This window comes from Cavia porcellus, unplaced genomic scaffold, assembly GCF_034190915.1.
Source record: "Cavia porcellus strain 051 isolate PalLab524CR breed Dunkin Hartley unplaced genomic scaffold, mCavPor4.1 scaffold_34, whole genome shotgun sequence".
Classification (NCBI taxonomy): Eukaryota; Metazoa; Chordata; class Mammalia; order Rodentia; family Caviidae; genus Cavia; species Cavia porcellus.
In genome coordinates this window covers 6,416,560-6,426,063 of record NW_026947517.1, presented here as the reverse complement: position 1 = coordinate 6,426,063, position 9,504 = coordinate 6,416,560, and positions in this window count along the sequence as shown.

Below are 9,504 nucleotides of genomic sequence, written 5' to 3'. Positions count from 1 at the left end.
GAGAGGGGAGATGCTGGCTTGGCTTCCCAGAGTCCTAAGTTCCAGCATGGCATGGATCTCAGCCACTGTCACTTTCATGTTCCATCTAGGACAGGGCTGGCAGGAGGAGAAGGGCAGTGGCCATGTTTATTCCTAGCCTCCAGAGTCATTTCATCTTCTCCTGGGTAGAAGTCTGGGGCAGTGCTTTTTGTCTTTTAGGAACATAAGGTTAGGTTGCTTAACAAAGTGAAACCTGTGGTATCTCAAAGCCTCAGGCTTTCTCTGGGTTCTGGGCTCTGCCACAATGGAGCTGTACACAGTACATTGGCATGGATCTGGACCCTGAGCCCTTTGTGCCACATCCCTGCTCCAGACATAGTACCCACAATAAAAACAGGTATAAGCCCTGGTGCAGGGTGTGTCAGCAGAAGGGACTGTATAGAGGCCCATAGAGGACTGAGACAAATTTAAGGTCAGATTGACCCTTTAAGCACATCCATCCAGGAGTGGTCAAACACTGGGCCTGTGGTCCTGCTCTCAAGGAATCTAGACTTAAGTGCTCAACTACCATATCCTCTCTACTCAGCTTCTACCTTGTCACAGGCAAGGTCATTGTACACACATTGGTGGGAAAAACAAAAAGGGAACACAAACACAAAGTCACTTCATTTCTTGGCATGATTGAATTCTGCCATTGCATCTCATTTTCAGCCCTAGGCCTGGTTTCCATGGACCATTAGCTGGCTGCCTCTCCACCCTATCCCCAGCTCTTACACATCATCAACTCACTACAGATGTGCTCACCTCAAATGTCAGTCCACTCTTTCCATTTCTCTGGCACTTGTCTTACAGGATGTTTTTCAGGCACTGCAGTTCCTATAACAGGACCCTCAGGGCTAAATGAGCACAAGAAGAGAGCAGTGAACACAGCTGCTCACCTTCCATGGATATGGAAGGGTAACTTAATTCCTTCCTGTGGACATTCTATCAGGAAACTGGGGAACATTCTGTAGGGCCTCATTAATGGATCTGGACATCCAGAATGAGCCTCCGTTTTCCCATCTCTAAAACTGGAGCCTGTCTTAAGACTCATAGGTTTTGTTAATGCATAGACTTCTATTCAGCCTCTCCTCTACCGAGGTGATGTGAGTATGGTAGTATTCCTTAGTGAGCCCTGTACCACAGGCCTCTGTGGACCATTTGGTGTGTGGGCTTTGTTTCAGCTCCACACCCTCTTGAGAAGTCATTACAACAAGCCCGGTGCAGGCAGATGGACCTCACAGCCTGAAGAAGACTCTGGACTTAGCCTTCCTTGATGGCTTTCCCAACTAAAGCCACTCCTCTCTAGATTCCTCCAGGGCTGACATCTCAGCCCCACAGGCACCAAAGCTGAGAAGGTGAGTTCTTACCTTAGTAGCCCAGTGGGACTTGGCCACCTGAAGATTCAGGTCCTGGCCATGTTCAAGTTGATCATTCAATGCCAGTTTACAATGCTGAATGGTGAGGTGCTGAGTGGATGGAGAACTCAGGGTCACTGAGGATGAAATTGGGGCTCCATGCAAAGTTGTTAGCTGTGGCCTTGGCCCCATGAAGACCTACAGTAGAGGCTGTGCTCATTCCCATGAATGATCTTCCATCCCCTTCACTGACCAGCACTTGGGGGAAGTTGTTCTATTCTTTGGAAAGGAGATTGGAGAGTCACTATATGGGCCTCAGGGTTTGCTCAATGCAGGAAACCCTGAATACAGCAAAGAATCTATGGCTGTCTGATATCATAGAAGAGCAGGTAGGTGTAATCATACTACAAACACACATGGAAACACCTGTGTGCAGACAAATTTCTGGGTATTGGCCATGACCTTGTAAACAGAACAGATGCAACTCCTGCCCTTTTGAGTTGCAATGTTCTTTGGAGGCCACAGAGTCACCATTTGTAGCAGAACAGATATTGCTCAACTAAAAGCCATTTTTATGGACCCCAGGCCTCCCTCAGTATGGGTACAGACCATGCATAAGTGGGTACAGCAATGGATCACTGCCTAAGTTAGAGACTGCAGAGAGGCAAGACAGATACCAACTGACCTCTCACTTCTCAGATATTCGTGGAGCAGCAGCCCTGATCCATTGAGTGCAAAGACATGGCATATACCAGTCACTGCCTTCACCAAGCTGACTGCACTGGGGAGGGGCAGGGAGACAATGTGTCAGAAAGTACAAGTGTGACACAAATATGCAAGGTCTCCCTCTCACAGAGTCTTCTTTCAGCCACTAAGGGCTCCTTGGGCCCAAAGTGCCCCACTGTGAGTGGGACAGGCTGTGGCAGGATCTGTACAGGCTGGGCAGAAGGCCTACCCACCCTTCTCTAGAGATGAGTTGCTCAGGTATATCAGGCCTCTCACTCAGCTGACTCCTTTCTGCCCCAAGTCCACATCTTCTGTTCCTGACTCTTCATTGGAACTGTACTTCCATCTAGCTCCCCAGGCTAAGCTTCTTCAGGAACAGCTAGAGCATTCTGAACCTCCCAGGCCTGAGCTCCAGAGTTTGTGGGCTTGTGGGGAGGGGATATGCCTTGGAATTCAGCAAAGTGCCCAGATGCTCTGTGACCCAGGAGTGACATTGAGAACAGTCACGAGTTGATGGACTGCACCACTGTGCACAAGGTAGGGCCTAATTTCCATTCTATGCATCACATGTGCCATGGACCTATCAAAAACACAATCAGTACACAATCTAAATAGGTACTAATAAAAATATGATAATTTATAAGCAAAATATGCAGCAAGAAAATCTACTTCCGATATGTGGGAATAAAAGCACAACTGATGAAAAACCTCATGCAGGAACGACACACTCTACCTGGCCAGCACTGAGTCCTTCATGCACATGCAAACCTGAAGATCAAAGCATCAGCTGTCCTCAAACTAAGGCCTCACTAATGGAATTTTGGGACCAACCTTACTATCATGGGAACTGCACTTTTATACTTTGCTCTATGCAAAACCTTACAGAGACACATAGAGATCTCACTGTGTGCTGACTACGCAAGATCCCCAGAAGCAGCTCACTTGGGAAGACACGTGAACCCACACTGCCAACAGCTGGTGATGACTAAGTCATGGAACAGAAAGTGAAAACAAAATGCAGGCAAATCTTCTGGAGGATCCCTCAGTTGGGCTCCCAAGTCCAACCTTTGTAGCTCTGCTCAGACTCCTGATTTCTAGCAAAGTGATCAAAATGGCTGTCTCCTCACTGCCTCAGGATATAGGCTCAGAAGTGGGTGTAACACCCACAGCTGGAGGTGCCCCTTGTCATTCTATATTTTCTGTCTTTGCAGAGAAAGCCCCTTGTCTTCCACTGCTTTCCTACCCTGCCTGCCCAATGGAGGTTCAAAGGCTGAGCTGCTGCCAGGCGGGCTGGGTGGAGATGGGTAACAGGGCGATCAAAATACATTTATCAACATACTTTTATATGTGACATGATAAGAACAGGTGCCTTGCAGATTACTTGAGGAAATGATTTCAGTAGGGTTTGTGATGGGCATGGGTTCTCCCTAACACACATTAATGCTGTGCTTGGTTTTAGCACACTATGAACCACAGGAAAAGTGAGTCCCCATGGGTTCAGGAATCAGGGAAGGCTAAGATATTCTGGTAAGTAGCTCCACTGTGTGACAGTGGGGTCAACAGATAACACTGTCCTTGGCCTTCAGCCTGGGGATTGACTCATCTGAGCCCTTTGTCTGACCAGTCTGCTTGAAGGCTGCACATCTGTTGCTTGGGGAGCTGCATTCCAGGTCAAGGTCAGAACATTTTAGAACTTTAATGCTCTGTGCATACAGAGGAGGGATGGAGGTGAGGCAGATGTTTGTCATGGGGCTTAGGAAGTGATCTTCAAGGTGCAGGCATTAAATTCGGTCCCTTTTCTAAAGCTGTACCTCAACAAATATTTGGGCTTTAGGATGTTATGTGTGCCTTTCAAAAGGGGCATGGGTTTTAGTTTTTTGGGGTATTAAATTTCCCTGTGTCTGTGGTATGAGATTTTTCTCAGAGATAGGGTGGTGAATGGATATTTTAGTGGGTAAAAGGAAAAGAAACCACACAGAGCCAACATTAGCAACAGCAATAAACAAGCATCTTTATTATCAAGCCTGTATAGATCATCCATCATTAGGCATTAAATTCTTGCATACTGTCACAACCCTTAGTGCATCCATGGCTGTCTATGCTAAGTCATGCTTATAGACTTGTGTCCATGCTGATCATATGCTATTCAGTTGGGTCAGGTCCATATAGGTCCTCAAAGCCTTTGGGATTGAAACAATGTGATGTGATTTCCCTCATTCGACCACCTCAAAGATCAGGGAAAATATGCTTATTGTAAGTGACCCACAGGGTGGACTCATGCACACAAAGACCACAACAACAATGTAAAGCATAATACCACTAATCCCACCGCAGTGCAGCTTATGGCCACCCAGAGTGAAGTGGATCCCAAGGATTCTCTCCACTGCATGTGCAGGTCTTGCTGCAAGGCCTGGAGGGCAGAGAACTCCACATCCATTTCTTTTAAATTATTTTTTTTGTTTAAAGAAAGAAAATAAAATTAAAAGAAACAATAAAAAAGTAGCATACAGATCTCAAAAAAATTAACATAATCAAATCACTAGTTGATACATTACATATTGTCATCTTAAAAATAATTGTTAAAGTTACAAAACCAAAGCATAAAAAGGGGCTAAACACTCAAACATTTACAGTGCAAACCCTTCTTATCAATGATTAACAGAAATTTAGTCATCTATCTTACACACTATACATACTGCTTTATCCTTTAGAGCACTTTCCTTTCTCCTTATAATATCTATTATACTTTTTGGATCATATTACTTTGTCATTTTTTAGTATGTTTTACACCATAGACGCAATGTGACATTTATTAGTGTGAGTGTTGTTTATTTCACTTGTGAGGATATTCTCAAGTTGCCTCCATTTACCTATAAAGAACTCAAGACCATCCTTTTCTATATCTGAGTAATATTCCACTGTATAAAAATACATTTTTCATCCACTCTGCAGCTGATGATCATTTTGGTTGTTTTCAAGATTTAGCCGTCACATATTGTGTTGCTATGAGCATGGGTGCACATATATCATTGTGACATGACATTTTCAGTTTTTCTGTGAAAATACCCAGGAAAGGAATAACTGGATTGAACAGAACTTCCAATCCTAGTTTTTTGAGGAATCTCAATACTGATTTCCACAGTGGTTGCAGCCAGTCTGCACTCCTACCAAATCATCAAGAAGATTATACACCATGACCAAGTGGGATTCACCCCAGGAACACAGGGGTAATTCTTGATCTTCCTTTTACCCACAGCCTCACCAACATTTGTTATCAGTTGATTTCTTGATGGCAGCCATTCTTTCTAGAGTCAGAGGAAATCTCAATGCTGTCTTAATGTGTACTTCTGAAATGATCATTAATGGTGAACATTTTTTCATATATTTGTTTGCCATTTGTATATCTTTGTCTGAGAACTGTGTGTTTATTTTTGATGCCCATTTGTGGAGATGGTCTTCGAACCTGGGGGGCTTGATGTTTTTCAGTTCTTTATATGTTCTGAATATAAGTCCTTTGTCTGAGTGGCTGTTTGCTAAAATTCTTTCCCATTTTGTGAGTTTTCTTTTTACTTTGTTGATTTCTTTTGAAATGCAAACATGTTTCAATAATATGAGATCCCAGTGTTGACTCTTTGAAGTATTTCCTATGTGGTTTGCACTTTATTCACAAATTCTCTGCCAACCCCAATATCCCCAAGGTTTCTGCCTACCTTGTTCTCCAGTTGATTTAGTGTTTCTTTTTAAATATTTAGATCCTTGAACCATTTGGACTTTAGTTTAGTGTATGGTGATAAACATGAGTGTAGTTTCAGTGTTCAGCAGGTGGTAAGCCAATTTTTCCAACACCATTTATTATGGAGGCTATCTTTCTTCTAGGGAACAAATTTAGCTCGTTTGTCAAATGTAAGGTGGCTGAGTGTCACTGTGGTAGTGTTTGCATCTTCTAATTTATTCCATTGATCCTCAGGTCTCTTTGCCAGTACTATGCTGATTTTTATTACTGTGGCTCTGTAGTATAATTTGAGGTCAGGAATTGAGATGCCTCCTTTGTTACCCAAAATCACCTTCGTTATTCTAGGTTTCTTCTATTTCCAGATGAATTGTAGAAATATTTTCTCTAGATCTGCAAGGTATGTTAATGGTACTTTCATTGGGATTGCATTGAATCTGTGTAACAGATTTGGGAGTATGGCCATTTTCACAGTGTTGGTTGTTCCTAACCACAATCAAGGAATATCCTTCCATTTTCTAATATCCTCCTAAATCTCTTTTTTAGAGAAGTGTAATTTTCAGCACAAAACCCTTTTATATTCTTGGCTAGGTTGATTACTAAGTACTTCATTATTTTAAGTGCTATGATGAAAGGCGATATTTCCATAATTTCTCTCTCATGGCTTTTGTGTACAGGAATGCTATTGATTTTTTGAGTATTCATTTTGTATCCAGCTATGCTGCTGAATTTGTTTATTACCTTTAATAGTCTTTCAATGGAGATTTTGGGGTCTTCTATGTAGAGCATCATGTTGTCTGCAAGTAATGATAATTTTACTTCTTTTTTTAATTTTTATTCTTTTGTTTCACCCTCTTGTCTCATTGCTCTGAATAATATTTGCAGAACTAAATGGAATAGGAGTTATGATAGTGGACATCTTTGTCTTCTTTCTGATTTTAGTGTGAAGGCTTTCAATTTTTGTCCATTTAGTATAACGTTGGCCGTAGGTTTGTCATCAATGGTCTTTATGAGATTGAGGTGGATACCATCTATTCCAAGTTTCTGTAGGCTTTTCATCATGCACAGGTTTTGAACTTTATCAACAGCTCTTTCTGCCTCTTTTCAGATGATCATGTGATTTTTATTTTTGGCTCTGTTGATGTGGAGTATTTCACTTATTGATTTGCATATTTTGAACCATTCCTGTATTCCTACTTGGTCATGGTGTATAATTCTCTTGATGATTTGCTGCATTCTATTTGCCAATTTTAGTGAGAATCTCTGCATGAATGTTCATTAGTGATATTGGCCTATACTTCTCCTTATTGGTTAGGTCATTTTCTGATTTTGGTATGAGAGTGATACTTGCCTCCAAGAATGAAGTTAGGGAGGACTGATTCTCTTTCAATTTCATTGAAGATTTTAAGGAGTATTGGAGTTAGGTCTTCTCTAAAGTTTTTATGGAATTCATCCATGAATCCATCAGAATCTGGGCTTTTGTTTGTTGGTAAGGTTTAAAATTGTTTTCAATTTCAGTAGCTGATGTTGCGTTATTCAAAATTGTTTTATCTTCTTCAATGAGCTTTGGTAGTTTATGTTGTTAGAAATCTGTCCATTTCCTCTGTGTTTTCCACCCTATGTGAACAGAGATTTTCAGAATATATATTCATGATCTTTTGAATTTCCATGGAATCTGTAGTAATTTCCCTCTTTTCAGTCGTTATTGGCTGGATTTCAGTTTTTTATTTCTTTTTCTGGATAAGGCTGGCGAGGGTGTTGTCAGTTTTGTTTATTCTCTCAAAAACAAAAACAAAAACAAACAAAAAAAACGAGCTGATTCCTTAATTCTTTGTAACATTTTTTTTAGTTTCAATTGCATTAATTTCTGCTCTAATCTTTACAATTTCCTCTCTTCTATCAGTGTTGGGTTTGACTTGCTCCTTTTCTAGAAACTTGAGATGTAGCATTAGGTTATTTATTTGTGTTCATTCCATTTTCTTCATGTGACTATTTATTGCTATATTTTTCCCTCTGAGGACTGCTTTCATTGTGTTCCATAGGTTACAGTATGTTGTATCTGTGTTTTCATTGTATTATAAGGATTGTTTTGTTTGCCCTTTAGTTTCATCTGTAACCCACTGGTAATTCAGAAAGTTGTTATTTAATTTCTATGTATATGAAGGCTTTGCACTTTTTTGCCATTGATTTCCAATTTTATTGAGATATGGTCTGATATTATGCATGGGATAATTTTGTTCCTTTTGCATTTAGTAAGCACATTGTGTGGGTTAATATATGATCTATTTTGGAGAAGGTCCCATATGCAGCTAAGAAGAATGTACATTCTCGTATAAATTGTGATGTGGTTGGGTGGAACACTCTGTAAACTCCATCAAGTCCATTTGCTCACAGGTATTATTCAGTGCTGTTATTTCTTTGCTGACTTTTTGTCTCATTGATCTATCTCTGACAGTGAGGTGTTAAGGTCTCCTATTGCAATTATATGCTTGTGTTTGGTTTTTCACGTCCATTAGTATTTGTCTTATATAGTTGGGTGCTCCTGTATTTGGTGCATATATATTTGTAATTCTATCTCTTGCAGTTTCTCACTTACACATATGTAGTGGCCTTCTTTATCTCCTTTAAACATTTTAGGTTTAAAGTTCACATTTTTTGCAAACAGAATAGCTACGCTGCTTTTTTCTGGGTTCCTGTTTTATGGAAAACTGTTTCCCATCTTTGTCTTTTAATCTATGAAGTTTTTTTTTTTTTTTGAGTAAGATGTGTTTGTTGTATACAGCATATTGTGGGGTCCTGTTTCTTGATCCATTACATCAACAGGTTTCTTTTTATAGGTGAGTTGTGCCCATTTACCTTTATGGATATCACTTATATATACTGGCTTGACTTGCCATGTTGTATTCCTGTTGTTGATTTCCTGCTTTTCTCCCTTATTCAATTTCTTTCCCAGCCTAGTTATTTCTTTCTGTTGTTCTGGAGATTGTGGTCATTTTTATCTCTATCTAGCATGTCTTTCAGTAATCCTTCTAGGGTTGGTTTGGTGGACATGAATTCCTTCAGTTGTTCTTTGTCATTGAAGTATCTTCTTTCTCCATTAAATTTTAAAGACACTTTTTCTGGGTACATCAGTCTAGGTTGAAAGTGGTTTTCTGTTAGACCTTGAAATTTTTCACTCCAAGCTCATCTTAACCTGAAGTTTTGTGCTGAAAAGTTTGCCTTAACAGTAATCATAGTCTTTCCTGACAAGTGAGTTGTATCTTTTCTCTAACAGTTTTAGTATTCTGTTTTTCTGCTTTAGTCTAGGATCTTAATTATTATATGTTTGAGCATAGACTTATGTTTGTTGTGGCTCTTTGGCACTTTCTGTATCTTACTTATTTGTGTATCAGAATTTTCCTTATGTTTGGAAATTTTTCTGTTATTATTCATGTGAATAGTTTAATTATGTCATTTCCATTGACTCCTGCATCTTCACTGATGTCTATTAATCTTACATTGCTTCTCTTGGCATCATGTTGAAGCTGCTGGATTGTCATTTCATGATGCTTTGTTATTTTTATATGTTCTACACTTTCATGATCACTTCCTGCAGTACTGTCCTCAAATTGTGAAATTCTATCCTCAGCTTCATTAAATGGTTTTGCCAGCTTTAAATATATTTTTTTGTTT